General features: G+C 46.5%; 1 long non-coding RNA gene across 1 annotated transcript in view; it reads right to left on the reverse strand.

Moving 5' to 3' along the window:
• LOC140213214 (uncharacterized) overlaps nt 1–18,920 on the reverse strand; it is a 373,413-nt gene that overhangs the window by 185,053 nt on the left and 169,440 nt on the right. The window contains exon 3 of the long non-coding RNA XR_011890154.1: nt 3,380–3,532. This is a non-coding gene — a long non-coding RNA (uncharacterized lncRNA). The remainder of the gene's footprint in view (nt 1–3,379; nt 3,533–18,920) is intronic.

Raw genomic sequence — 18,920 nt, forward strand, 5'->3', positions numbered from 1 at the left:
CAGGGGCTCTGGTCAGGAGATGAAAATTTACACAAAAGTAAAAATGGGTTGGAGTGCATAAGGCAGACATTGCCAGATCCTGACTGGGAGCTTACCAGTGGCATTGAGAAGAAAGGCGTACATACATTCAATGCTTTCTACCGGTGCGACCATATGGGGCCCAAACTTAGAGGTTGACATGGAACCTCGAGAACAAATTCAGTACCGCGATAAGAGCGATAGAACGGGAAACGTTAAGTGTAACGCTAAGACACAAGGAGAGAGTGGTGTGGATCAGAGACCAGACGGGGATAGCCGATATTCTAAAAGACATTAATTAGGAGACGAAAATAGAGCTGGGCGGGCCATGTAATGCGCAGGGTGGATAACCGATGAACCTTTATAGTTACAAAATGGGTACCGAGAGAAGGCAAGCGTAGTAGAGGGCAGAAAACTAGCTGGGGTGATGAAATTAGGCATTTCGCAGGCACAATTTGGAATGAGTTGGCGCAGAAGAGGGGTAATTGGCGTTCAATGGGAGAGGCCTTCCTGCTGCACTAGATCAAATAGGCTAACACTAATGATGATGATGATCTCCTAATATACGGAAGTCTTTGTTTCAAGTGTGGAGTATTTATTTATTTATTTATTTATTTATTTATTTATTTATTTAGTTATTTATTTATTTATGTCCTACTGCTAGGCTGGGTGCCAGGCCTAAGGCATGAGGGGCATGAATAATTTTTGCTGGCAAAACCATTCCAACACATAACATCACAAAGACGTAGTCATACAATAAAAAGACGTCCACACAGGAAAACTCTGCATTATCTACAATAAAATGCAATAGGAGAGAATTAATACAAGAATAAGGCGTCCTTCATAAGTTGTGCTTCATAGGTAAAGCTTCATATGTTGATTCCAACGAATGCCACGCACTACATGACTGTTCCTCAATTGGGAGTATCAGCTCGAATTTTTTTTAACATTGCAAGTCTATTGGCTGAATCTACTGTATTGCTGAAACTTCGTGAGGCATGCCAGTCACATTAAAATAAGGTATTGTGTGCTCCAGTCACCCAAAATATATATTTCATGGAATGGTATCAGCATATTCAAATTATATGTTCCCCTAAATACAATGACTTCACGTCTTGATTTTGAAGTGCTGAACAAGACCACAAGGCGCGTGTTATCGCCGGTAAATATTAAAAATGAAGAGCTGCGCAGAAATTACATCAATTGTGCTTCCGGAAAGGAAAGATTTATGCCTGCGCCTAGCTTTCCATAAGTTTGTTGCTAACAATGAGCTATATCTAGAAGCAAGCTTGCCCTCTGTTTCGTGTAGATTTCTATTGTTAATGGTCCGAAGATTGGTAAAGATCTACGATTTTTCTAGGAAATTTGCACTCATTATTATTTTTCAATCTGTAATGTCTTTTTTTTTCCAATCTTCCTGACCTCCGTTACGCACACCTCATGTCGTCTTCGTATGGGAACTTGTTGCTCCCTTAGATGTACAATCATCTGAGGTCCATGGTATTGACAGTGAGAGAGAAATCTCCATATTATGTTGGATGACGTATATCTAAACTACGGGAAACATCATTCTTACAGTATATTAAATAGTCTATTACAAAAACACTTACTATAGCTAGTTTTAAGCTCCATCATACCGACACATGCGTCGCAAACCGAACAACCATCTGGGATTGGAATTTTCTCTTCCAATTTTGACTGATCGTTTCTCTTAAGACTTCTTGACTACGTGCCGGTATATTTTAGCCCAATTGCAGGTGGGTAAATTGGCCCTGCGAAATGTGAACGAATTAATCTTGGATGTTCTTGTAGTGACGGATTCTTTATATCTATGTTCAGCTCTTGCTGCAAACAGTGGCTCACATATTTCACGTACATTTCATTGTCTAATACCCTCTCGCTTAACATTAATTATAGTGGTACAGGTGCCTTGTTACAAAAGATTAGTTATTAATTAATATATTATCAGACAGCTCGGCGAGAGCACCCCTTCGTGGTCCAATTCTCCCGATTTTTCCTGTACGAGTTTTCTTAACTGTTGCTAAGTTCAGGAGACGCGCAATCATACAAATGTTTCGAACCTATCAATAAAAATTTATCCGAGTACCTACTCCTCCTATTTGCCTGTAACAAATAGCTCTGCCGAAACAGAAAAGTTGAAGTCCTGTTTATCAGATTCTGATGTCGAATATCTACATCAAACTATTATCGGCATCGATCTGGTCTCGCCCCCTCCATCTCGTGCTCATAGTGCGGTGAGGATGAGACATGAGAAGACTTCTTACTGTCCTGTCGGCGTTTTTAATCATTACGAAAACATACTTCAGAAAAAAAAACTCCATGGTGCTGGATTAAATCTAACCATTCCCGATATTCTAACTTTGCGCACCTGTTCTCTCTGGAGAATTATTATCGGGATGCTGCGGAAGCTTTCGCAAGGTATGTAATTGAATCGAGAGCATTTGCCTGCAGATGTCCTAAATTTCTATCTGACTTGACGGTATTTATTGGTAAAAATTTCTCAAAGGTGTGTATTTTTTGCACTGAATACAATTTTTTCTTTAACTCACCCGATTCTCGCCCAATCATCTATATTGGACATGAGCCACAATATGAGGCAGACTAACAAAGACACGTAGGCTGAGAATGATAATCAGGCTATTTGGTACCATAGCATCGCGGAAGGAAGGTCGAAATAAGGGCAGAAGGAGGTACCCCCCCCCCCCCCCCAGAAAAAAAATTTCTTCTAAATTGAGAAGCGAGAAATAGTTAAAGAACAACCGAATACACGAAAACGGTACATGAATGAGAAATCGGCCTAACTGGTGCTCTCTTGATCCTCGCGACTGAATAATGAGCACGTTCGCATTGTTGCTCATGCGTATTGTTCTAAGCATTCTTAATGCCTGGCCTACAGGGATGGCGATGGCTCTCAGTGCCTTCCATGCCTTAAGCCTTATTAATATGTTCTGCTTTTCATTCATCATTAGGGCTGTTACTGTGAAATATATTCAAAAATATTTAGCACGCTTGTATGTGTATTGGCAAGAAACCTACTTTGAGTTACAATGTGCAATTTGAAAAAAAATTGAATATATAAAAATTTAACAAAATTTGAATGTTATTATTTGCTTGGGTCTTAGAGAATGCCTTCAACGGCGCACATTAGCTTCACGTCTCATCAGACATAGAAACTCAGACATAAGCATTCGATTTTGATTGAAAATATTTTGCTCAAGGTAATCGATGAAGATATTCGCAAGATTCCTTGGTGCCAATGTGAGGCTTTCAAGAATGGTAAGCTGTCATGTCTGATCTTCAACCTAAAGCAGATGCGAAAGAATATTCGCTCTACACATACATCGAATTCTCGCTTTGATGCTTGAAAGTGATATTCGTGTAAAATTATTAGGTTTGGTGTCGATGCGTCCGCTGCTACCTCAGAATGTCTATCTAGATCAGTGTTAATAGCTCGATACATATATTGATGCAGTTCTTCACCATCAAAGACAAACTGAAATGAATGATAGTAAGTTAAGGCATACGCATTACAATAATAATGATAATAATAATAATAATATTAACAATAATAGAAAGCTAAAAGCATCGTTAGCAACTTCGCTGTGTTTATTGCAAAGCGAGTGTACAAGGCCCCTCTATTAGTCCCAGCTTCGTGTCGGTGGCCTTAGTGTTATCCCTGCAACTTTTCTGGCATAATCATGTTTATTTCACTTGAAATGCAAGGGCATCAGTGTTCATGACTTCAAGAAAGATGGCCTTGCTGATGGCTTGTGCCGCTATTATCTGAGCATTTGCGACTTCTCGCAGAAGCCCTCTGTTTTCAGGACTCGATATATTCAAAAGAGACAAATACATTTAGTTGAGGTGAAGCACCCTAAAGAGATTGAGCAATACGAAGTTTGATGCTCTTTCCCACTTCTGCCCTCGTTGGTCAGTGCTTTGCTGGCTAGCAAGCGAGGTTCATAGCGGGCCTTCAACATTATGACTAGACTGCAAAAGCGAATGACCCACCAGGAGTGTCTATGTGGTTGTCTAGCAGGTGTCACTGAATCGGGGCTACCGATAAAGCTGAGGAAGTGACCCATCAACATAGGCCAAAGCGAAGTGCTCCAGTAGCCAGGCTTCGCTCACTCGTTTGCCACTTGTAAGAATATCTTAAAGTACGTTCACCAGACTTGAGCTAGGTACTAAAAAAATATATTTCATGTAGGTTGCTGGTTACTGGCCAAAATATATTTTATTGCAATACAAAATGCTCAAGTAGAATGTATCTTAGTTCCGTGCTAAATATTCATATAACGTGATTCTTTGGACATGCTTCGGATGTGCATTTTCTTGTGAAGTTCGAAAGCAAATAAAACAAAATTCATTTCTACCAGAGAGCTTGATGGCGCGCAAAATGGCTTGCTTTTTGAAGTTTTCGTCCAATAACTTGCCTCTGTTCTGCTTACGGACACGACTCTATGCTGAAAAGGCGCTCTCCAGGTGCTCTAGACCAGACGGCAATATTGTGTCACAGGAAGAGTTCATGAAGCGCAGAGTACTTCAATACTATTCTGAATTCCTTTGACTCACTTTGACAAATGTAGGCAAACAGCACACGATCAACTGAAGCTCTATTATTGTCTCCTACAGGTGCGTCCTGCATTGTATTAGAGCTTGTTTGTGGATTCTGCAATGTGCCTCACCATTTCACTGGATCCGGCAAAATCTGGTAAAACCTTATTCGCGCAACGTTTGCGGAGACGTATCTTGACAACAATAAAAACTGCTGGTCGGAGCCTGAGTACTCCCTGGTGTAGAGCCACACAGTTCTACAATCTTAGATAGCGGTTACAGCTTAATGATCTTCCTGTGACAGCTTCAGCCAACTTCAAGATCCCTATGCAACAACCCACCAATCTGTGCCTATAATATTACAACCATCTTTGAAGACTTCAAAAATAAGAGTATTCATAGGGAGCACGCCAGCACTGGACCTAGCGTGACACAGCTCTTGCAGAAATTGGTACTAGCCCTGAACCAATGCTGCTGTATGGGCAAAGTACAACCCAATCCAATGCTGGTCCAGAGTTCGAGCCAAGATTTGGAGAATATTACGACAATGCAGCTGCCACTGTGTTGCTAGCGTAGGACCAGCGTTGAGCAACATAGTTGATATTATTGTTACGCGAAGGACGAGTCAGTAAGACAAGCAACTATTTGCAGGTTATATTTGCAAAAGCGGTTCCAGCGCTGACCCGTTAGATCCACAGCGCAAGCCGGGTTCGTTTCGTTCGTCCTCCTCTTTTCTCGAGTGATGGCGCCCACGCGCCTCGTTCAAACAATGAAATATCACACCCGTGTAGCATAATCCCCCGACGGCAGAAGCGACGTGCCGGAGCGTCTAAATGCCATCACTGAGAGGGTCATACTGCTTCAGTGGTGTAACGTGTACTATATCGCTGGACTGGGAAGCAGATGAGGTGTCAGGGGCGATCTCGTAGGTGACGGGAGTCACGGCACGAAGCACTCGGTATGGGCCTGAGTAACGAGCCAGCAGTTTTATTAGAGGCCGACCTGACACGACGGAGACCATAGAAGCACCAAAAAACTAGGCGGGAAGTGCACGTGTCCGTGTCTGCTGTCGTACAAACGCCCTTGACTCTCTTGGGATGTCAGATGGCGGTCACCGGCAATTTGCCTTGCGCGGGCACAGCGGGCGCTGGCGTCAAGTGAACAGTTACTGGTCAGTGCCGCGTGAACAGGGCGGGTTGTGTTGAGGGGCAGTACTGGTTATTGGCCGAACAGAAGGAAAAATGGGAATTCCGGCGGTGTCGTAGCGCGAGGAATTATAAACAAATGTGACAAACGGTAGAGCGAGGTGGCAGTCAGTGTAGTCTGAAGAGACATATTTCGCGAGCATGTCTTTGAGTGCGATTGAGACGCGCCGTGAGGGCATTTGTTTGCGGGTGGTATGATGTGGATAGCTGGTGCTTCGTGGCATAGGACTGCAGGATGTCCGTGATAACTTTTGAATGTCCGGCCACGGTCTGTGAGAAGTTGTTGTGGAGCTCCAAGTACTAAAGTTATGCCGCCTAGAAGAAAATCGCCGACATGTGTGGCGCAGCTGGTAGGAAGCGCTCGGGTGATGGGGTAGCGCATGGCGTAATCCCTGGCCACAGCGACCCCCCTGTTGCCAGAGGTAGAAAGAAGAAAGGGGCCAAGTAAGCCCAAACGAACCCGAAAGAATGGTTTCGCGGGAATGTCGAGCGGTTGAAGGTAGCCAGCAGGGAGCGTCGATGGCGTCTTGCCTCGGTGGCATTGCTCACACGCTGGCACGTATCTTCAAACGGAGTGAGCAAGAGCTGGCCAAAAGAAGCGTCAGCAGATCGGGTAGTAGGTACGTGACACAGCCAGGTGGCCGGCAGTGCGGAGGTCGTGAAGTCCGTGGAGAATAGCCGAGCCAAGGTGTTTAAAGATCACAAGGAGCAATGCAGGGCCGTCGGGCTGAACGCTGTGGCGGTAGAGTACGCAAATCTTGAAGTGTGAATAAGAGAATGCAACTATCGGCAAGTGACGATTCCAGGCGGTCAATGAAGATATGCAAGGACGGGTCATGGCGCTGCTCGTCGGCGACATAGAGCAGTGGAAAAAGAGAGAGAGAACACAGGCGTCGGTGTAAGTATCAGGCGTAGAGGTCGCGTCTTCGACTGGGTAGCGAGAGAGGCAATCTGAGTCCTAGTGTTCGCGTCCCCCCTTGCAAGTCACTGTGTAGGGATATTCTTGTAGTCGGAGGGCCCAATGACCGAGTAGGCCAGAACGAAAGCCAACAGAGCGCATGATGGTCGATGATTACTGACAAGGGCTTGCCATATAAGCAATGATGGGACTTTGAAACAGCCCAGACGTGAGCAAGACATTCGCGCTCGGTAATCGAATAGTTGCGCTCTGCAAGTGTCAGGAGGCGGCTAGCGTAAGCTATAACGCGGTCGTGTCCTGAGCTTTTTCCTGAGCTTTCAGTTCAATCTTTGCGTTTTCCATCTTTGCAGGATGGATTGTTTGGCCTCGATCAGATGCGCGAGCCTACTGTCTATGCTCTCTATGTTTTCTTCGTTCTTAATTTCTTTAGTGGCCTCCCTGAGGTCCTCTTCGAGCTGGTTGATCCAGGTCTGGAAGGACTGTCTGCCCGCTTCTATCGGTTCCGACTCTAGTCTCTTCACTCTAACTTTCCTAAAAAGGTCCCAGTCCGTGCACCGAAAGGTTCTAGTCTCTTGTTTGGCATACCTATACCTATGTGTATGATTTAGTGGTCGCTGCCTAGATCCCAACTAGCTTGTTTCGATTTGTTGACAAAAGTTAGGTCGGGTGTAGAGTTTCTGCACGTGGACGTGCCACAGCGGGTGGGGAAAGCCGGATCGGTGATCAGGCACAGTCCGAGGTCCCATAACCTGTATTCCCATAACTTTGTATTCCAAGCGTATCCCCACGCTTGGTAGGGGGCATTGAAGTCCCCTCCGATGATGAGTGGGGAGCTCTTTGCGACTGCCAGTGCCTTGTTGAAAAGTGCCCTAAACCTTTGTTTCTTGTAGGTGGGACTGCTATAAATGTTTAGGCAGAAGATACTCTGCACCGTGCCCTTGTGCCTTTTGAGTACGACTTATACTAGCATATACTCGATTTTACTTACTCCGAGATGCATATCGTGTTCAATAAAGGGTAGCGTTTTGTTAACGAGGGTGGCCAATCCCCTCCCGCAATCTTTTTCTTTACCTACCGATTTGTACCCGGTTAGCTTTGGTTCGTCCGCTAGTTTCCTGCAGCATAATTACTTTTGGTTTGACCCACATGGATCTAATTAATTGGCGCAGCGAGGCCTTTTTGTTGAGGAATCCGCGACAATTCCACTGCCACACACTAAAACTATGGGCGCTATCTATGATTATTGGATGGGTTAATTGTGCTGTTACCCGCAATCGATCTCTTTGGAGAGCCCCCTGACGTTCCGGAGAGCGATATTACGCTTTCTGATTCTGACGGCAAGAATTTGTCGTCGTCGCATCTCGTTTCGAGTTTCTTGAATCGCTGTTCGGCCGTTAACCTCCATTTCCATAGTTTATCCACCTTAAAGTTAGTCCTTTCCGTCATCTCCCTAATTTCTTTCATTACCTCTTTCAGCTCGCTGAGGACTGAGAAAACCGAGTTAGTTTCGGAGCTTACTGCTCTTTCTTTCGGAGCGGGGGAGCTATCTCCCTCGCTTGGTTAGTTGCTTTGACCTACTGGTCTTGCTACTGCTACGCTGGCAGGGCTTGGTTGTGCCTTCTTTTTCAGTTCTACTACCTGTTTGGTCAGCTCTTCGTTAGCTTTAAGCAAGGAGTTTACCTCCCTAATCAACTGTTCTATTCTGGCATCATTGCTTTCAGTCACCGCCGGCGCAGAGGCGCCACCGACGATTCTCACCGTACCTTTGACTTTATCCTCCGAGGCAGTCCCAACTGTCGGCTTGGCACCAGGTGTTCCATCTTCTAAGCGCGCCTGCGCTCCTCCCGACTTGGAGCGGCTTCTCTCCCTCGCGACCGATCGCGACCGGACGCGTTCCCTTTCCACCTGCGCTCTTCCCGACTTGGAGCGGCTTCTCTCCCTCGTGGCCAATCGTGACCGGGCGCGTTCGCTTCGGCGAGCTCGTACCACACAGGGAGTTCGAAATCTCTGCTTGCACGCCTTGTCTCCGGTGGGATGGTCTCCTCCACAGAACTTGCACTTAGGCGTGCAAACGTGGTCCGCTCCTGGGTTGAGGGCGCCACACACTCTACACTGAACAGAGTTTGGCATTGGGCACACGTCCGAGCGGTGTCCTACCCTACCACAAGTAAAGCAAACATCAAATTGTTTCCTGTAGAGATAACATCTTAACAAGTTTGGCCCGTAGCGCACAAAGTTTGGCACTCTCAGTACATCGAAGAGGACGATGACTGAGCCGGACGTCTTGATGCGCTTGGCGGCCAAAGCGAGTGGGTTGCGCTCATACACGATATTCCTTGTGATAGTGGACTGGTAGTGCCTGATGTTGACTCGTCTAATCACCCTTTGCATGTGGCATGCGGGGCCGTCTCGTACGCATTGACTTCGTACTCCGTTTCCACGATTTTGAAGGACTTCATTCTCACGTACCTTGCCGCATGGTCTGGTTGAGGCGTGCTCACCAGCACGATATTTTGTGTGAAGTTGGGGCACACCATGTCTTCACTTGCTTGCTCTGCCGTTAGGCCTGAAGCCTCGATCACTGCAGTTCCAATAGCGGTGGTACTTACTTTGCCCAAATTTAGTCCTCCTCGTGGCCTGATTATAATCTTCCGATGCTCCTCGGGTAGTTAGGACATCCTGAGGCCTTGACTATACGATTCTTCATGGAGCCGGTGTTGGTGGCGGGTCCCTTGCTGCCGCCAGTAGCGGCCTCTCCGTCGAACTCTTGCGAGGTACTTGGCGTCGCGTTGGCCGCGTGGCCGCTCTTCTTTCCAGCCCGGAATCGTCGTCCGGTAGCCACTTGCCAACCGAAATCTTCCTCCTTGTTGTCCCCTTCCTCTTCCATGCGGGGTCTGTCATGTCGGCCTGGCACGTAGGCCGGCAAGGCCTGATGGGCCCTGTTCCTCGCTAGGGTTAGCTCCGCACGTAGTGGGATGGACAGAGAAAGTCCAATAAAATTCTCAAGAATCGGTTCCCACCTTGAAACTTCGTATCAGTCGAGTCTGGGTAACTTCACGAATCTGATGGTGTGCTTAAAATCGTCGTGCCTCAAAAAACTGGCCAGCGGAACATCGAAAAAGACGGAGCCGATGTGAGAGATGTGTCTGCTCCGTGCTCTTCTTCTTCCGACACGCTTGCATTGGCAGTAAATAATAACATTTAACCCGATCCACCATAAAATAATTGTCAATCTAGCTCACAGCGTTGCTAAGCAGTAAAAGTTGTTGAATGTACATCAGAAATTAATCTGCACCTAAATTCATGCTGCCAAAAAGTATATAAAGTAAGACAGAAGATTCAGTGATTTGTTTGGCTCTGCACTTACTTTCTGCGATCGGCATTTTCCAACAGTGAAGAACACTGTTATGACTGCTACCGGGCACGTACGGCATCCGGCCGGACGGCCAGGAGCGTAGTAACGCTCACACAAGAATGGCAACACTGCGCCCGTTGATTTAATGACAGTCCTTTTTCAAGACGTTCTGAAGCATCTCTGCACATGTGCACGTGCGCACGGCGAACGCGGCTTTCTTTTGTTTGTTGTCGCTTTCGCTTTGCAGCACTATGCTTTGTCCAGCTGGATGCCGTGCCTGCCCGGTAGCGGTCATAACAGTGGCAACGAGCAACGAATCAGCACCTTGATGACGGTGAACACTCCTACCATAGCGCACCAAGTTCCACAGTTCGACGATGCCAAGTACAAGTAATGGTTGTACTACATCAGAGTCGAGTCGTTCTTCGAGGGTAACCACATCGTCGACGACGCTGATGAAAGAGCGCTTTTCATCTCGGCACTGGGTTCGAAGCCTATCGACGTACTGAGTGCTCGTTGTGCCCCGCCGAAGGGGAGGGAGTTAACCTATGCGGAAGCGGTTACCAATCTTGAAGAATTTGGACACCCACGTCAAATGAGATGAGAAGTTCTTTACCAACATTCAAAGAGAAGAGGAATCAGCTAAGCAGTTTATCATGGGGCTTCGACGCCTGGCTGATAAATGCAACTACGGGACCATGTTGAACCGCCTGCTGCGAGGCAGGATAGCGTGCGGAATTCGCAGCAGTGACGTGCAGAAGGCACTGCTTTCTCACCCGAAACTGACGTCGCAGGAGAAAGAAAACATGGTGCTTGCGGCAGAGGCTGCATGACAGGATGTTAAGCTTATGAAGCAGACGGAACCGAAGGAAGAGCCCGAGCTTCACAGACTAGATTGCGATATACAGCAGCAACAGGCAGGGAAAACCTGCAGTCAGGTGAGTGCATCATTTAAAAGCTGTCACCGGTGGGGAATCCGCGAGCACGGTGAGGCGACTTGTGCCTTTAAACACGCCAAATGTTTCAACTGTAGGAAAAAGGGGCACCTAGCTGCCGTGTGTCAACCTAAAGAAAATCGAACGCAGCAGAGCTTAGCGCTTAGCAGCGACTCAATGGGAAATGCCGAAACCGAGCTCTCCGCAGAGTTGTCTACACTAAAGCCACAACCAACCGCAGACAACGGACTCGTCATCCCGGTAGCACGCAGTTTTTGCTGAAGTGGAGCCGACATCGTGATGGAAATCGATACCGGCTACCCGTGTGCGTGGTGTCTTGGGACGTCTACTGGCAACATCGCACAAGTTGAGTTTGCCTTGAAAAATCCAGCTTGAAGTTATCATGCTACTTGAATCCGTTGCCTGTAGCCCCCAGTTTCACACTGCGGCACGATTGTTACGGCGTCACTGATCATTGTTCGCGTCTAGGGACCGAGCCTGTTCGGCCGCGATCTCATCCAGGCGCTAAACAACGAAGGGGCTGCGGTTTTGAGCGTGTCCTGCATTAAGGAGCAAGCGATCCTGTGTGTGTACGAGGACGTGTTTGGACCTGGTCTGTTCAAGGTTCCGCCCGCTCATCTATACATGAAATAGGATGCTCTTCCGAAGTTCTTCAAAGCCAGGCCACTTTCATATGCAATGCGAGAAAAGGTTTCTAACGATTGGACAGGCTTGTTAAATCCGGAGTACTGTCCCCGGTGGCTCACTCGGAGTGGGCAACGCCGATATTTCCGGTAATGAAGAAAGCGGTACAGTTCGATTGTGTGGCGATTACAAGCTAATGGTAAATGCCAGCTGTGTGACAGAGCAGTGCCCACTCCCGGTTATAAATGGCATTTTGCTGCACTGCACGAGGGTGACGTTTACAGCACATTGGACCTTCCGGACGCCTACAACAAGGTTTCCCTGGATGAGCAGTCAAAGAAGCTCACCGTCATTAACACACATCGGAGATTATTCTGATTTAATGGCCTGCCATTTCTTGTTTTTCTTCTGTTTCTTCTGCGCCAGCTATCTTTCAGCGAATGATGGACAGCGTCCTGAATGGGTTGCCGGGAGTCCAAGCGTACTTGGACGACGTTCTGGCTGCCGAGAAGGGGAATGACGGCGGAAAAGACCTCAAGGCAGTCCTCCAGCGTATTCGAGAGTACGGCGTCAAGCTAAGGAAGGATAAGTGCACCTTCAGGATGCCTGAAGTTTCGTACCTTGGCCACATGATCAGTACGAGAGGGCTGCACCCTCTGGAGAAGAACACGAATGCTATCATGAAGGCGCCAACACCCAAGAACGTGAGTGAACTGCTTTCCTTCTTTGGCCTTCTCACGTATTACAGCAAGTTTCTTCGCAATGTGGGCAGTCTACTGTCCCCGCTCTTCGATTTGCTAACGGAAGAACATTGTGAAATTGGGGCTCTCAACAACAGGAAGCCTTCTGAACTAAAACGCTTTATGCAATGAACTAGACGTTCAATGGACGTTCCGCGTCCGCCGCCAAGGTCTGTGAGTGGTGGCGCTGGCTAACGCTCCCAGGGTTCTACTAGGACACATAAATACCCAAGAAAGGGAATGGGGAAACAGCGCCGCGGTAGCTCAATTGGTAGAGCAGCGCACACGAAATGCGAAGGTTGTGGGTTCGGTTTATAACAATTTATAATTTATCGTTTCATTATTTCATTTATTAAGCACAAGTAGTTTCCCCTATGTTACCCTTGGTGTCAGTGTTTGTTGGCTTCTTACGATATACCTTGCTCTAGGTGATCTCAAATCGACAAATCGATACATTCCAGGGCAACATGAATAGAAAGAGCTTGCAACGCTACCGAAGAAACTGCAAGAAATGTTGGAACAATACCAGTAATACACACTAATTGCGGAATTCAAGTGACAAAATTTGTTGAGTAGAGGTACATAATTTTTAAGGCATCAATATGATAAAATTTAATGAAATGAAGCACTGCTGTTTATAAAACACGCAACTTATGTGCCGTTTTCTAATTCACCGAATTTAGCGCCTTACAAGATCTACATGTGCAGAACAAGTGCACTCCTTTTGTAAGATCCAGCTTCCTGTGTTTCCGAGTTCATCCGATAACATCACGTAATCACGTAATCGTTTATACTGGTGTCGTTAGCTTTACTATAAACGGGGTAAGCAACGATTGATTGAGGAGTAACGATGTCATGAAGGTCTACAGTACGATAGCTGATTTTCTTATTAGAAACACCATCCAGTAAGCTTAATCTAGTTCCGACATTTATGAAGTAAATTCTGAGGAATATTAGACCTAGTGTGGAACAGCTGGATTCCTGTACACATGTAGGTTCAGGTACAATTTTAGTAAAGTTTAACGATAATATAAAATCAATTTACATATCCGCGCAGGGTGAATGATGGTGCATTGTCTGCCAGTTCATTTCTGGAACATTAAAATCACCTGAATTTATGATACAAATTGCTCCGTGTATTCATGCAACCAGCGCATGTTTTATGATATTGATGAATTGCTGAGTAGTTCCCAACAATAAACTCGTTGAATAAATTCTGTTGATATATTGTCGAATTATATTGAACATTATTGAGCCATTGTTCAGTGTTCACAACAGTACAGTCGTTGACTCAGTGTTGTTAACTTATTGTTGAATAACATTGAGCTGTATTGAGCAATATTGAGTTTAGAAGTACATGTAAAAACACGCAAATGTGTATGTGGGCGTTTTTGCACATATATGTTCTTTTATTGATCACTTAATCACCACTGCATATAAAGAGGGTGTTGTCTCACGTTATTAAACCATAGACGTATTTACAGAGTGTACCATGTAGATACACCTATAGTTCAAATCACGAGACTTGGCCCCTCCTCCACTTCAGAGTGTGGGAAAGGGAATGTGCTCTCTTCACGTTACTGGTTGGGTGCCCCCTGTCCACCCAGCAGATACGTCTTTGGTTCAAGTTACGTGGTACGCCCTGTGTATATATATGACTTCATGATAGAGGCATCTATCGCTATTGCATGGTTTGATTTGAGAAGTTGACGCACTTGAACAACTCTCAGTCACACGTTTTCTTATGCCGGGTGTCCCAGCTAACCTTAGACAGAGTTTAAAAATATGGTAATGCCATGTAGCTGGATAGAACCAACGTAATCTTCTTTGTCGTCGCTTGGTGATACTCAAATTATTTTTTTCATTCCGCCTAACTGGATAATTAGTCTTCATTATTTATTCGACTTTTCGAATATTATAATACGTTAGAATAAAAGCGTAAATGAGAAAACTATTGGGCGCCATGAAAAACTCCGGATACAGCTTTCTGTTGCTCAACACGTGCTACATATACCGAGAGTGAAAGTAGCTCGCAAATGCTCGCAAGATTGCCGCGCGACTGGCCGCTCGAGGCATTTTGCGTCTATTCGCGGGTTGCTTTCACGCTCGGGAAAATAATTTTATGTGGCATGTATTGAACAGCAGAAAGCTCTATCGGGAGTTTTTCACGCATCCCTCTACAATTTTCTCATTGACATATTGAGCTACGTAAAACACTCTGCGCACACACACACATATAGACACATATACACATATGACTTCAGCATAGAGGCATGTATGATTGCCGCAAGATTTTCCGTGAAACGTTGATGCACTTCTTGGAAAAAAAAATAAACGTTTCAGCTAACGTTAGTCGGAGTTTGAAATTATGCCGATACACTCTAAAACGATGCGAAGAAATGTATGTTGCTCACTGTTGTATGCAGTCTGTCACGCTTTTCTCGTATTTTTCCTAATTAGATAGTGAAGATTAATTAGCCACTTCTGAAGCAAGAAAGGCGACAATTCCAATTCGAATGTTGTAGAGTACTTTGCAAAACATCCAATAAAGTGATTTATAAATTTCTATCTAATAAGTACTAGTGTTTTGCAGCTCATTGAGGATGCCCGCGAAAAAAATACCACGTGACATACCCGCTTGCGCGCCGTAATTTTAGCGCTCCCAAACTGTCCACATTCAAACGAACATAGAACCTAGCAGGGCGTGCTGCTGCTTAAAAGGAGACAGGGCAGTGACGAAGGCTTTGACTGCTGTTTATGCCAGCGATGTGCTTCCCTGGCGGCGGTTATGATAGCGATAAGCGCCCGTGCAAAAATAATTGAGAAGTTATTAAAATATTGTTGGTCAATGTTGAGTTTTTATTGAGGAATTATTGAGAGTTTGTTGGAGAATTGTTGGGTTGAGTGTTGAGGACGCTTGAATATTGGCCACTGAAATTTAATCGAAATACAATTGGGTACCTCAATGTTGAATAATTGTTAAGTTACGATTGAAATCCATTGTGCTTAGGCGGCCCATTGTGTTTGTTTTGTTGAATGGTCGTTGAGTTACCATTGATTCTGCGTTGAACTGACGTGGTAGTTCCGTTGACCTGTTGTTGAGTCATTATTGCCACAGCACTGAAAAGCCCATTGTGGCACAGTTGAGATGACATTGAGATTTTAGAAGTCGCCATTGAGTTATGATTGACGTTTCGTTGGGCTAGTGGATTTTTGTTCATTGTTCATATATTGAAATTGTTTTGCTGTTCACACTTGTACGCCTTGGTACCTGCTCATAACTATCCCAGGCACAAACAAAATCAAAGGAGAGACTGATCAACTTGAAGTACGTTTATTTACACTAAAGATGCGTGGACTTGAAACATTATTACAGCACATAAGGCACCACTACATCGAACCTGGAGACATAGGCTAGTACCTACAGCACTCTAGCAGCGTAAATACATCTGAAGAAACCTATACATATGAATTCAATCAAAACGATCATTGTGGTCTTCACTTTCGACTGAAGTGTATGACTAGAAGGCAGAGCGACTCAAAAGGCAGGGCTTAAGCATACCCTTGTAACAACCAACTTTGAACACATGAACACTTGAAGCTCCTTGCGTATACTTTCAGTATCAAGTACCCCAGAAATAGTCATAAAGGATGAGAAAAGTTTCCGATGACTCGACAGCCAGATTGGTGAGACAGTGAAAAACGCAAACAAATGCACATACAAAACACCAATTACCTCAATTTCGGAGGTAAAATGTTATTAAAATAGCACCAAAATTTTGCAGCATAAAATACATAACGGTTGCCTAAAAACTGGGACAAAGTAGTAACTGAAAGGCAGAGGGAGCCACAGCACCCGTGTTTAAAAACATTACGAGGAAAGTGATATATATGCATATTTACGCTCACAATTTTCGCTCCAACATATACAAAAAATGGCTGTGGCTTAGCTAAGGTTAAGCCCAGGATGCGAAGCATACTAGCCTATATTTTAGTTGTTGAAGCACTGTTTAGCCTGGTGAACTGCTGTTGCTTGGCTATATTTGGTTCGGCTAGACGAAGAAACAACTCATGCGTTACTCTGCTTCGCCTTCAAGAGTGGAACGCGACAGCGTTCCCGTCGACCCGCCAAGGGGTGTAGGACAATGGGCTACGGCGCAGCGACTACGCGCCCCGCATTGGACGCGGTGAGCGTCGAGCAACGCAGCGTTCGGCGCGGCAACGAAATGTGCGCCTGAGCAAGCAACGCACGCCTGAGCCTTAGAAACAGCTCGTTTCAAAGGCAACACCGCATTCACTAGAGGCGCTTTTGTACCGCTTCGAAGCATCGTACTCGTGGCTCAGTGGTAGCGTCTCCGTCTCACACTCAGGAGACCCTGGTTCGATTCCCACCCAGCCCATCTTGCAAGAGTTGAGCCAAAGCCACCTAGAAAAAGCGCAGCTGCTTATATACCGCCGCGACGCCGCGAGCGACGGCGCGAGTTGGAGCCCCGTTTCTCCTCTGTCGTGACGTCACGGTGTCACGTGGTATTGAAGGCGTGGTATTGTAGGAACACACATGAACGCTGACTCAGGAAGGAAGAGCGAGACGGCCAGACAAAGTCACATACGCACATGTCTAATGGTCTCTGAGACGTGTCCTATCTCAAGAAGAAGAAAAGCACGTGCTGCCAGATCGCCGTCCGCGCGCAGTCACGCGGAACTATGTTTCCCCGTTTTCACTCAATGGCAGCATATATAACAGTACTGGATCTCCTGCGAGAGCTCTCAGTGAGCCGGCAGCCGGAAATATGGCGTGCCGTGCGAGCCCGGCTGAAGACATCGCGAGTGTATTCAGTGGGAGTGTTCGTCGAGAAAGGAAGCAGCGTGTCAAAGGGCAAAGAAGGGTGGCGGCCGAACAAATGATAAAAGGGTGAAAAGGCTGGGTTAGCGTAAAGGGACAAATTATAGGGTAAGATCACGAAGGGTAACGTGCTGCCTCAAACACTGTGGTTGTTAGAAAGGTACCTAGAAAGCATTTCTGTCAACGTGCGATTGAGCCGCTCCTTCAGTCCGTGGAAAGCATGTGCCCTCCGTCAGTCCCTGGAAAGGCGGTGGAAAGCTTGTGCTCGGCAGAACAGGAACGTAGTAGGTTTTCAACAACTCGGGACAAAATGTGCGGCCGCTATCAGTGAGGAGCTGCCAGGCTGCGCCGTCTTAGATAATGACGCCGTGTAAACGAAAATCTCCCTCCTCATTTTCATAGCTTGAACGCAGAGCTCGCGTGATCGCTTACCGGGTCGCGTAATCAATCGTGGCAAGAGCCCACTTATTGCCAGATGTCGACGTCGGAAAAAGTCAGGAAGGTCGAAACCGACGCGAAAGAACGGTTCTGAGGGCACATCGATGGAGTGAAGGCGTCCAGTGGACAGCACAGCAAGTTTGCGGTGTTGACAGAGCGCTGTCTGCAACGTAGTGGTTCACAGAGCAGTACAGGCCTGGCCAGTAGAAGCAGCGCCGTAGAAGTCGTAAGTACGTGAAACGCCGAGGTGGCCTGCAGTAGGGGCGTCATGCAACTGCTCAAGAACTGATGCCCGGAGATGGCGTTGTACAACGATCAAGAATTGCGGTCCTTCAGGGCGTAACCTGCGATTTGCGATGTTAGAGAATGTCGTCGCGGAGCACGAACTTGCGCAGCTTGGGCTCCAAATGTCTAGAATTGAGACGACTGATGAGAACACTTAAGCAGTCATCATGGCGTTCAATGCGGATTTAGTGCAGATCAGAAATGGCCAGGACGCAAGTGTAAGTGTCATGCGCATCATATTCAGGGCGGTCGACAGGATGACAGGAGATGTAGTCCATGTCCTTGTGCAAACAGCCTGAGCTATATAAAAGAGCAAATGAATATTCTTGGAGCTGTAACAGTCCTCTATCCAATCACCCAGTCGGGTCTGTAAGCGACGAGAGCCAGCACAAGGCGTGGATATCGGTAACCACGGAAAATGTGCGGCCGTACCTGTAGGGGCGGAATTTGGTGACTGCCCAAACTAACGCCAGGTACTCGGTTTCGTTAAGTGAAAAATTCCTCTCGGTGCGTGACAGGAGGCGGCTGGCGTATGCAATTACGCGTTCTGCGTTACGTGCCATTGTATAACACAGCCCCAATTCCATAGCCACTGGCATCTGGGTGAAGGTCAGCTGCGGCGGATGGGCCGTAATGAGCCAGCGATGGGGGAGCCATGAGAAACGGTACGAAGGCGTAGAAGCATTTAGTTTGAGGAAGGCAATATGTGAAAGCAACGTCCTCCTTAAGCAAGTCGGCGATTAGACGAGCGGTTTGGCGAAATTGTTGATGAAACGACGGAAGTAGGAGCATACCCCAACAAAATTTCTTACATTTGCGGCGGAAGACGGAGCAGGAAAGTTCTGGTCAGCGCGAATCTTGTCAGGGGCGGGTTGAACGCCATCGGCACTGAGGAGATTGTCAAGAACGGTAATTTGACGACGTCCAAAGTTGCCCTTAGGATGAGTTCAATTGCAGAC

Source organism: Dermacentor andersoni, chromosome 9, assembly GCF_023375885.2.
Source record: "Dermacentor andersoni chromosome 9, qqDerAnde1_hic_scaffold, whole genome shotgun sequence".
NCBI classification, from domain to species: Eukaryota; Metazoa; Arthropoda; class Arachnida; order Ixodida; family Ixodidae; genus Dermacentor; species Dermacentor andersoni.